This window comes from Lytechinus variegatus, chromosome 3 (genome assembly GCF_018143015.1).
Source record: "Lytechinus variegatus isolate NC3 chromosome 3, Lvar_3.0, whole genome shotgun sequence".
NCBI classification, from domain to species: domain Eukaryota; kingdom Metazoa; phylum Echinodermata; class Echinoidea; order Temnopleuroida; family Toxopneustidae; genus Lytechinus; species Lytechinus variegatus.
In genome coordinates, this window is record NC_054742.1 from 50,356,075 (window position 1) to 50,366,437 (window position 10,363).

Genomic DNA, 10,363 nt, shown 5'->3' on the forward strand with positions numbered 1-10,363 from the left:
AATTTCACAGAATCAAAAAGATCGACACTTCGCACAGATATCGTAGGGAATTGTGGGACGGAAAAAATGTTTAATGCATGAGGACATGAATAAAACATAAGCGTTTTATCCAATCATACAAAAGCATTGTGCGTATTTTGACGTCATTACTCATGAATTAAACATTGACCTTCCAAAATCAACCTTCAAATTGGCCAAATGGCAGCCATGTTTGTTATGTACAAAACCTATGGAAAATCAAAAACGCGCGAAAAGAGTTGCCTCTCTAGCTCCCTTCGGGAGCTTACGTGTACGTAAGATCGTATCTCTGTCACTAGCTCCAGGGGGGTGAAACTCCGCTTCTGCATCCGGTCAGACATGGGGAAATTTTGGAAGGTCTAAAGTGCACACTGCTCCCATTTTTCGCGTACAAGGCTATGGACACCGCAACTTCATGGCACACCAGCGAAACAGAGGCGTGGTCATAAATTGGCCTGCGCGCACAGCGTAAAAATATGCAAATAAGCAAATTGTCACAAATTAGCATAATACGCGACGTGATTGAATATGAAATGTATTCATAGCTGCGTCTTTGGTAAATTCATGTCATTGATCATTCCCCGCTCACCCCCTCAGTTGTTTATTCATCTTTTCTTGTTTACATATTTTCAATTCTTTCGCGATTATTACTACATCAATTAATTCACTTATTTATTTGCTAGATATTTCCCTGGAAGACATTTTGGAAGCTTACAAGAGATTCATTAGTAGGATTCAACTTAGGGATCTGCTTGCACTATTCATCAGGTGTTCATCACTGCCCATTATTTCCATTACACATCATGAATAGCCACAAATATTTGTTTATTATTTTGGGGGGTGGGGTGAATACTTAAAATGATTAGAAAAATCTGAGCAAGAGAGCAATCAGGTCATTTTGTCTTTATTTTGAAATCGAAATGAACAATCTGGTGCAAATCTTATGAAGATTTTTTTTTTAAGTCTGAGTTTGGGATGGGAGCAAAAGAGAGCCCAGTACCCCCCCCCATGTATTTGCTCTCATCAAGGCTATCTTAAAGGTCACTTCCAAATAAAATTTAAAAAATTTGTACCTGCCCACCCCCTATATTTCTCTATTGATTCCACCCCCCCCCCCTCTCTCTCTCTTCCACACACACACATTCCACATAATCATGCGAGCAAACAATTATTCTCTTTTCATTTTTATCCCACTTTTAAATCAAACTCATTATGTCTTTAATTCGGCTGCACCTGAATGTCACAGTATGCCATGCTGCAATGGCTTTTATGGGCTATCTTGCCACGCATGTTATTTTGATACTAAATACCTGTTGTACTAGTATTATACCCATGGATACCCGACATACAGAATCAATCAATCAATCAGTAGCACCATCATATTCCAGTCATATACAGCGCGTCCCAAAAAAAACTATACACTTTTGAAATGGCCGCCAAATAAAAGATCTAGCACTTTGGGAAAAAGACTCATATATATGGAAAGCCAATGAAGTCAACTTTCAAATGACACCAGAAAGTTGGAAAACTATTAATGCTTGAGCGAGCACTGCCCACTGGAACAAAGGGTATGAAAATTAGGGTGGGCTGGAATTAGCCTTCCAATTTATTTCAGTTGTTGAGAGGCAAATCATTTCGAACTTGCAAAGTTAAGGGCGTTGTGATAAATTATTGATCAACCTTGATCAGTTTTGATATCTTAAGCAAATTTTTTAAGTTATTAAATTGAACTTTTATGCATGAGTGAACACAAATTACACTTTTGGAGCAGCATTTCAACTGTATCATTTGGATCTCTTTTGGGGCAGCATTTCAACTTTATCATGGGGATCTCAGCAATGGTGAGAATCGTGAGATAGGGCTGAAGTGGGAGAAGTAAGTTGATGAAATAAGGGTCAACAGAACATTCAGCCCCTGCCCCCCCCCCCTCTTTCCCACCCTCCCCTCCTGTTGAGAGACTGATGGCTATTCTCATGTACGTGTGAAGTCCAGAGCAGAATGTTGGTTTAATGATTAATTCTGAATTAGGGCATCAACTTTTTCCTATCAATCAACAATTTATCAGTAAATCAACTCATTCAATGTGCAATGTGATCAATAAAACATTCACCTTTTCCAATAAATCATTTCATTAATCATCATAATCATTAAATTTTTTTGGTAATCATTCAAACTGACCATCAGCCACCGGTCACTTGGCAGTTAAGTTTTGAAAAGGCTACAATCCAGGAGATGAGACAGTGAGAGAGAGGGGGGAGGGGCTGGAAAATGGAGATGAAGAGGGGACGGTACCTATGACTTTTAATTTGTAAAAGGACAAAAAGAAGAGGAATGCCCTTTTAACCAAGTCTTAGCATACCTCGCCCTCTTGCTTGTAACAGGTACATGTACCATCACATTACTCTGACTCTCATGAACACACTTCTGATGTCGACAAGATCAGTATGCTATACACTAAAATTACAATACCTGTTCACTCATGCAGTACATTTCAATTTAGTAATTCATGAAATTTGCCTATTAAAACCAAAACTTATCTCACTCATGAATAGCAGAACACCCTTAGCTTTGTAAGTTCCAAAGGACTAACCTCTAAAAAAACTGTATGGCTAATTCCTGCCCAGCCTAGCCAAGCTTAGTCTCTCAGGAGGAGAGAAGTGGGGGAGGGGGTAGAGATGGAGGGAGGGGTTGCTAAATGTTCTGTTGACCTTTAGCCCATCAACTTACTTCACCTACCTAAGTCATATTACCCCCCTCTTCTGACTGTCATGAACACATTGTTGAGATCCACATGATCCACATGATTAAAGCTGCACTAAAAATTGCAATTCATGATCACTCATGCATTAAATTTCAATTTAATAACGTATGAAATTTTCACAAACAACAAACTGATCACATCTGATCTTTAATTCACCAAATAACCTTCAACTTTGCAAGTACCAAACAAAAAATCTGAAAGAAATTGGAAGGCTAATTCCAGCCCACCCTAATTTGCATACCCTCTGTTTCAGTGGGCAGTGCTCGCTCAAGCATGAATAATTTTCCAACTTTTTGGTGTCATTTGAAAGTTGACTTTATTGGCTTTCCATATCTATAAGTCTTTTCCCCCAAAGTGCTACATTTTTTATTTGGCAGCCATTTCAAAAGTGTATAGTTTTTTTTGGGACGCACTGTAGAAGTATTCTTCAGTGCCATTTCATCACAACACAGTTTGGTAGCAATAACATCATCATTACATATCTTTCACGCAATATAAGTTGGTGGATTAAGTAAATCACGAATATCAAGATTAGAAAGTAATATTTCAAATTAAAATGTTTATTAATAAATTTTTGAATACATGATAAAAATATTTTTTTCTTTTTTTTTCTCACCAAAGCATCAAATTACATCAGCAAAATGCCTATAATGAGTGCAACAGAAATTGCAAGGATATTACGAGAGGGGATGTATTTTTTTGGTAAAATCAAGAGAAAAAAAATGAAAAAAATAAGTACGTATATTCACTTACATAGTTATTGAAAAGCCTTACATAGTCAATATAAGGGGGCATCAAGGATGCCACTAAAAAGATTATTGATATAGCTCTCTCTCAAAGTCAGTTACTCAAATATCAAATCAATTTTTTCAGCATTTGCTGACAAGAAATAGCATGCTAATCTAATCGGGGACACTTCATAAAAAAAGGGGAGCACATTGCCACATTTCTCTGAAGAGTGCCTTCCCAAATCTGCACATTAGTATTACAGTAACAAAGTTGCTTATTGTCTATTGTTGTGAAGTGCTGCTAGAGCTGTGTTCTATTTCCAACAAATTCTTTTATTTGCAGAGCTAATCTAGTTCATTATACGGGGCATTGACAATACAGTGTTAACAAAACAAAGAGATTAAAAACAAACAAAAAAATAGTGTAACTTTTCACTTCCCCCAGAAAATGAATTCAACAGCTTAATGTCCAGCAATACATACAGGTTCTTGTTTCATAAGGACTTCAATTATGGTAAATTGGCCCCAAATGTAACTAGCAACTAGCATGGGAACCCCAATTTTGATCTGTTGCTTTAATGTTTCCATAGTAATTACCAGAATTTCAAAGTTAGAATAGTGGTTAGTCTTAATGAATTGGGGTCCAGGACTGAGAGTGATTTCTTCGCCCTTTGTTCTGTCACATTGTTTTTATTATGCACACTTTTTCAATGAAAATCCATTATTTCTTATCACCTTTTATATGTCTATAGTCATGTATGTTACATAGCCCAGACCTCAGTGTAAAGGCCCATTCTGCATTGTTTAGATTACAAGAATACAACATATCCCTTTCAAACTACTAATATTATTTAAAGTGCTTTCACTACTATAAGTACTACATGTCGATGATTAGAACATTAATAAAGGGGGGGGGGATAAGTGTGCCCTTTGGAATATTTTAATCTTGTGTGAAACCTATGGACCTAAATATCTATACTCCAATTAACCTTTTTTTTCAACAGATGTGTAGTTTAAGCAACATTCAATATGTATTGACATATTTATTTACATTCATTCAATTTTTTAAATCTGTAATTGCAATGAAGTAACTGCTTGTTATGAACCTGGCCTTCATATTTCTCCTTGATCTGCCCTGGTGATACTCAAACAGCCTGTGAAACCTGCATAGTAAACAAAAAGAGAAAGGAACAAAATGAGCTGCTGATATAAATTATTCTTACTCATCTAGTCCAGTTTATTTAGAAGTTTTAAACTTTTTGAGCCCCTACTCTTCCATGCAGTATTATTTAGAAAATGCACATGTAGTAACTTATGTTTCCAGATAAAATCATAGATCACTATTATAGATCATTATTCATATAACTTTTTTTTATTAAGTGTGAAAACCGATTCAAATATATATCGAAAGATTAATCTCAATATTTTGTCCTTTTTTATTTCTGTCTTCAGAGTAACTGAGTTTTAAAGTGATTTTATGTATGATTAATATAGCTAAGAGACATGGACAATAGGTATGCATTGATGATAATGAAAATACTGGTGAATCTGAATCCAAAAGAATATTATCTCATCATGGAGCTTTACTTTATGGGATAACATGATTCAGAAAAAAATAGTTTTTTTTATATTTTTATGAAAACAAGCATACCTGGCAAGCTTTTAGATCAGATATCCTGTTACTCATCAGATTGTCCCTCTTGGTGATGTGCAAATGGTATTTGACTTTGTACTTCTGACTAGGCTGGGACTGCTAAGAACTGGATCCCATTTGATCTGCAATTCAACATACATACAATACTTGACAGTTAAAAATTTCAAAAGTGATAAACAAAATTCCTCTCTTAAAACAATTTTTTCAGAGTTTCCAGCTTTCACAATTCCCAACTAGAAAAAAGCAGGTCTTGACCAAAAACTAAATGGTTCAAGCATACGTGGCCTACTATAGTGAGGTCTTTTGTCAATCTTCAATATATATATAGGGGAAGGCGGGGTAAGTTGTGACAGTTTTTGCTTTTTGCATGTTAGAATTGATATGGTTAATAATCTTGTCGAAATAAGTACCTTGCCTTGAAATTTAATTCTTCTGAAATATTTTCCACCTATATATAACTTTCTATCCCCACACTGAAAGTCACCGTGACCTTTGAAAAAAAACGATGTCAAATTGCTCAACTTGCCCCATATATGGGGTAAGTTTGAGCCACCTTCTGGGGTAAGTTGAGCCACAAAAACTATGTACAAAATGTATGAGGGGAGAACCAGCATGTCAATTTTTTGTTTAAAGTTTTTTCACTTGCTAATTCTCTATAAATACTAACATCCTTTAAAAGGAAAAGAGCAGTCATGTAAATTTGCTCCTTTCAGCAAGCATTTCAATCAATTTTTATGGTTTGTTTGTTTTTTAAGATACATTACCATAGGAATTACCATGGCTCAACTTGCCCCATGCTGTTTGGCTCAACTTACCCCAGTCCGAACTTAGTGCGATAATTTTGTATCCACACATTTATTATGCATCCATCATATAAAAGACTATGACAAGAATGAAGATCCATACCTGGACTAATAATGTTGTTATATGTCTTTATTATATTTAAAGACGTGTGTATTTATAAAGCACTTATCTATTTCACACTCTTTTTTACTTTTTTGGCTGAAATTCATATTTTCCCCTCTAAAAAAATACTTTTTGTTTCGAAGTTGAAAACAATGTGGTGGGGTTAGGGGTAATGCTATGGGTCATCAATACATGACACCACCACAATGTCTGACTCATTCATTATTGGCCTGGGGCTGGTGGCTCAACTTGCCCCTATGCTCAACTTACCCCGCCTTCCCCTACACCAAGCCAGCTTTGACAGATGTAGGATAATTATCATTTGTGTGATAATATGGCTCTCGCTCATTCATCAGTGCAAGACAATCATTAAATTTTTTGCACTCGTCTATAAACATGTCTGATTTGAATCTCTACGTTAAGTTAGTTCCTCTTTAAGTTTGATTTTTATTTTTAAAAAGGGTTAGCTCACTTGCTGGCAGGTTTAAATGACCCTATATTTGCCTTTCACCACAAATAACATCAAGTGAGGACAATAAAGATAAATCAATTGGATCCGCTCTCTCTGCTTAGCCTTATACTTAAACAATTCAAAATAGGGCACTATATAAATTTTCTCAACCCTTCCAAAAAAACAATTGAGCAGTTTGAACCCTGACAAAGAAATATTGCCCCCCCCATAAAAAAAGAGAATCATTAAAATCCGTTGCTAGGCTAATTATATTTTAGTCCAATGGTCCAGCCTGGAACTAAAATAAAAATAACTTAAATCTTTGTAGAAAAAAAGTCAAACCAGACAGATCTAGAATTTAATTTTTAAAAATCTATATCTAAGTAATACCTATCCTAGGGCCTTACTTTTATCCCCCCAAAAGAAAAACCTTAACATCTGTCTCGATTCATTCCATGAGTGACCATGGGCATGGGCATGGCAAAATCTACCAATATCATTCCAAACAGATTCAGTTCATTAAGATTTAATTTCATTTAATTTTAAATGCAGATAATTATATTGAAATAGCGGTGTCGAAAAATCAGTAGTAGGCCCATGGCCTATAACTTCAAATTTCAACTCAAGCTTGACAATTAATTTCCAACACCTAATGACCTAGCCTACATCGGCAATTTCGCAGCCGGCTGGCACCGGCGATATCAAAGTCCGCATCCCGCTCTGGCTATATATTTGGCTTAATTTTGATGCAACTTTGCCGTTAAACAAGTCCACATCTACCTCTGATATTTGACAATAAGAACTGAAATACAGATTTAATAAGGGCGGACATGGAGCATCCCAATTAACCAACTTAGTTCTACGAAAAACTATATTATTTTCTGAGAAAATATGTCAGTCAGATTTCAGACTTATTTGGGATCAGGACAGGAAAAAGAAATGGAAATATGGAAATTGTTGTTTGCGTTGTAAACTGCACATAAAGCCATGCATGCGACGCCGAACCCCAGAAAACACATTACAATTTCAACTAAGATTAAAGTAAGGAATTGAACTTAACTTACTTTTATTCCTATGGAATGTCATTAGATTGATATTAATGTTTCCTTCAAGATTTTCTGCTCCATTGAAGTTTACTCAGAAATCATGATTTCGAACATCAATTCTAAAAACAGATAATTAGACTTGCTATTGTATTTCAAAAAGTTGAATTTCACAGAATCAAAAAGATCGACACTTCGCACAGATATCGTAGGGAATTGTGGGACGGAAAAAATGTTTAATGCATGAGGACATGAATAAAACATAAGCGTTTTATCCAATCATACAAAAGCATTGTGCGTATTTTGACGTCATTACTCATGAATTAAACATTGACCTTCCAAAATCAACCTTCAAATTGGCCAAATGGCAGCCATGTTTGTTATGTACAAAACCTATGGAAAATCAAAAACGCGCGAAAAGAGTTGCCTCTCTAGCTCCCTTCGGGAGCTTACGTGTACGTAAGATCGTATCTCTGTCACTAGCTCCAGGGGGGTGAAACTCCGCTTCTGCATCCGGTCAGACATGGGGAAATTTTGGAAGGTCTAAAGTGCACACTGCTCCCATTTTTCGCGTACAAGGCTATGGACACCGCAACTTCATGGCACACCAGCGAAACAGAGGCGTGGTCATAAATTGGCCTGCGCGCACAGCGTAAAAATATGCAAATAAGCAAATTGTCACAAATTAGCATAATACGCGACGTGATTGAATATGAAATGTATTCATAGCTGCGTCTTTGGTAAATTCATGTCATTGATCATTCCCCGCTCACCCCCTCAGTTGTTTATTCATCTTTTCTTGTTTACATATTTTCAATTCTTTCGCGATTACTACTACATCAATTAATTCACTTATTTATTTGCTAGATATTTCCCTGGAAGACATTTTGGAAGCTTACAAGAGATTCATTAGTAGGATTCAACTTAGGGATCTGCTTGCACTATTCATCAGGTGTTCATCACTGCCCATTATTTCCATTACACATCATGAATAGCCACAAATATTTGTTTATTATTTTGGGGGTGGGGTGAATACTTAAAATGATTAGAAAAATCTGAGCAAGAGAGCAATCAGGTCATTTTGTCTTTATTTTGAAATCGAAATGAACAATCTGGTGCAAATCTATGAAGATTTTTTTTTTAAGTCTGAGTTTGGGATGGGAGCAAAAGAGAGCCCAGTACCCCCCCCCCATGTATTTGCTCTCATCAAGGCTATCTTAAAGGTCACTTCCAAATAAAATTTAAAAAATTTGTACCTGCCCACCCCCTATATTTCTCTATTGATTCCACCCCCCCCCCCCTCTCTCTCTCTTCCACACACACACATTCCACATAATCATGCGAGCAAACAATTATTCTCTTTTCATTTTTATCCCACTTTTAAATCAAACTCATTATGTCTTTAATTCGGCTGCACCTGAATGTCACAGTATGCCATGCTGCAATGGCTTTTATGGGCTATCTTGCCACGCATGTTATTTTGATACTAAATACCTGTTGTACTAGTATTATACCCATGGATACCCGACATACAGAATCAATCAATCAATCAGTAGCACCATCATATTCCAGTCATATACAGCGCGTCCCAAAAAAATTATACACTTTTGAAATGGCCGCCAAATAAAAAATCTAGCACTTTGGGGAAAAAGACTCATATATATGGAAAGCCAATGAAGTCAACTTTCAAATGACACCAGAAAGTTGGAAAACTATTAATGCTTGAGCGAGCACTGCCCACTGGAACAAAGGGTATGAAAATTAGGGTGGGCTGGAATTAGCCTTCCAATTTATTTCAGTTGTTGAGAGGCAAATCATTTCGAACTTGCAAAGTTAAGGGCGTTGTGATAAATTATTGATCAACCTTGATCAGTTTTGATATCTTAAGCAAATTTTTAAAGTTATTAAATTGAACTTTTATCCATGAGTGAACACAAATTACACTTTTGGAGCAGCATTTCAACTGTATCATTTGGATCTCTTTTGGGGCAGCATTTCAACTTTATCATGGGGATCTCAGCAATGGTGAGAATCGTGAGATAGGGCTGAAGTGGGAGAAGTAAGTTGATGAAATAAGGGTCAACAGAACATTCAGCCCCTGCCCCCCCCCTCTTTCCCACCCCCCCCTCCTGTTGAGAGACTGATGGCTATTCTCATGTACGTGTGAAGTCCAGAGCAGAATGTTGGTTTAATGATTAATTCTGAATTAGGGCATCAACTTTTTCCTATCAATCAACAATTTATCAGTAAATCAACTCATTCAATGTGCAATGTGATCAATAAAACATTCACCTTTTCCAATAAATCATTTCATTAATCATCATAATCATTAAATTTTTTTGGTAATCATTCAAACTGACCATCAGCCACCGGTCACTTGGCAGTTAAGTTTTGAAAAGGCTACAATCCAGGAGATGAGACAGTGAGAGAGAGGGGGGAGGGGCTGGAAAATGGAGATGAAGAGGGGACGGTACCTATGACTTTTAATTTGTAAAAGGACAAAAAGAAGAGGAATGCCCTTTTAACCAAGTCTTAGCATACCTCGCCCTCTTGCTTGTAACAGGTACATGTACCATCACATTACTCTGACTCTCATGAACACACTTCTGATGTCGACAAGATCAGTATGCTATACACTAAAATTACAATACCTGTTCACTCATGCAGTACATTCCAATTTAGTAATTCATGAAATTTGCCTATTAAAACCAAAACTTATCTCACTCATGAATAGCAGAACACCCTTAGCTTTGTAAGTTCCAAAGGACTAACCTCTAAAAAAACTGTATGGCTAATTCCTGC

The 10,363-nt window shown here is 36.4% G+C and overlaps 1 long non-coding RNA gene across 1 annotated transcript; it reads right to left on the reverse strand.

The window, feature by feature from the left end:
• Positions 1-4,632: 4,632 nt before the first annotated feature.
• Positions 4,633-7,748, reverse strand: LOC121412221. The gene is made up of 3 exons (XR_005969574.1): positions 7,583-7,748; positions 5,159-5,283; positions 4,633-4,670 (listed from the first exon to the last, which is right to left on the reverse strand). It is a non-coding gene; the product is annotated as an uncharacterized LOC121412221 (long non-coding RNA).
• Positions 7,749-10,363: the final 2,615 nt, after the last annotated feature.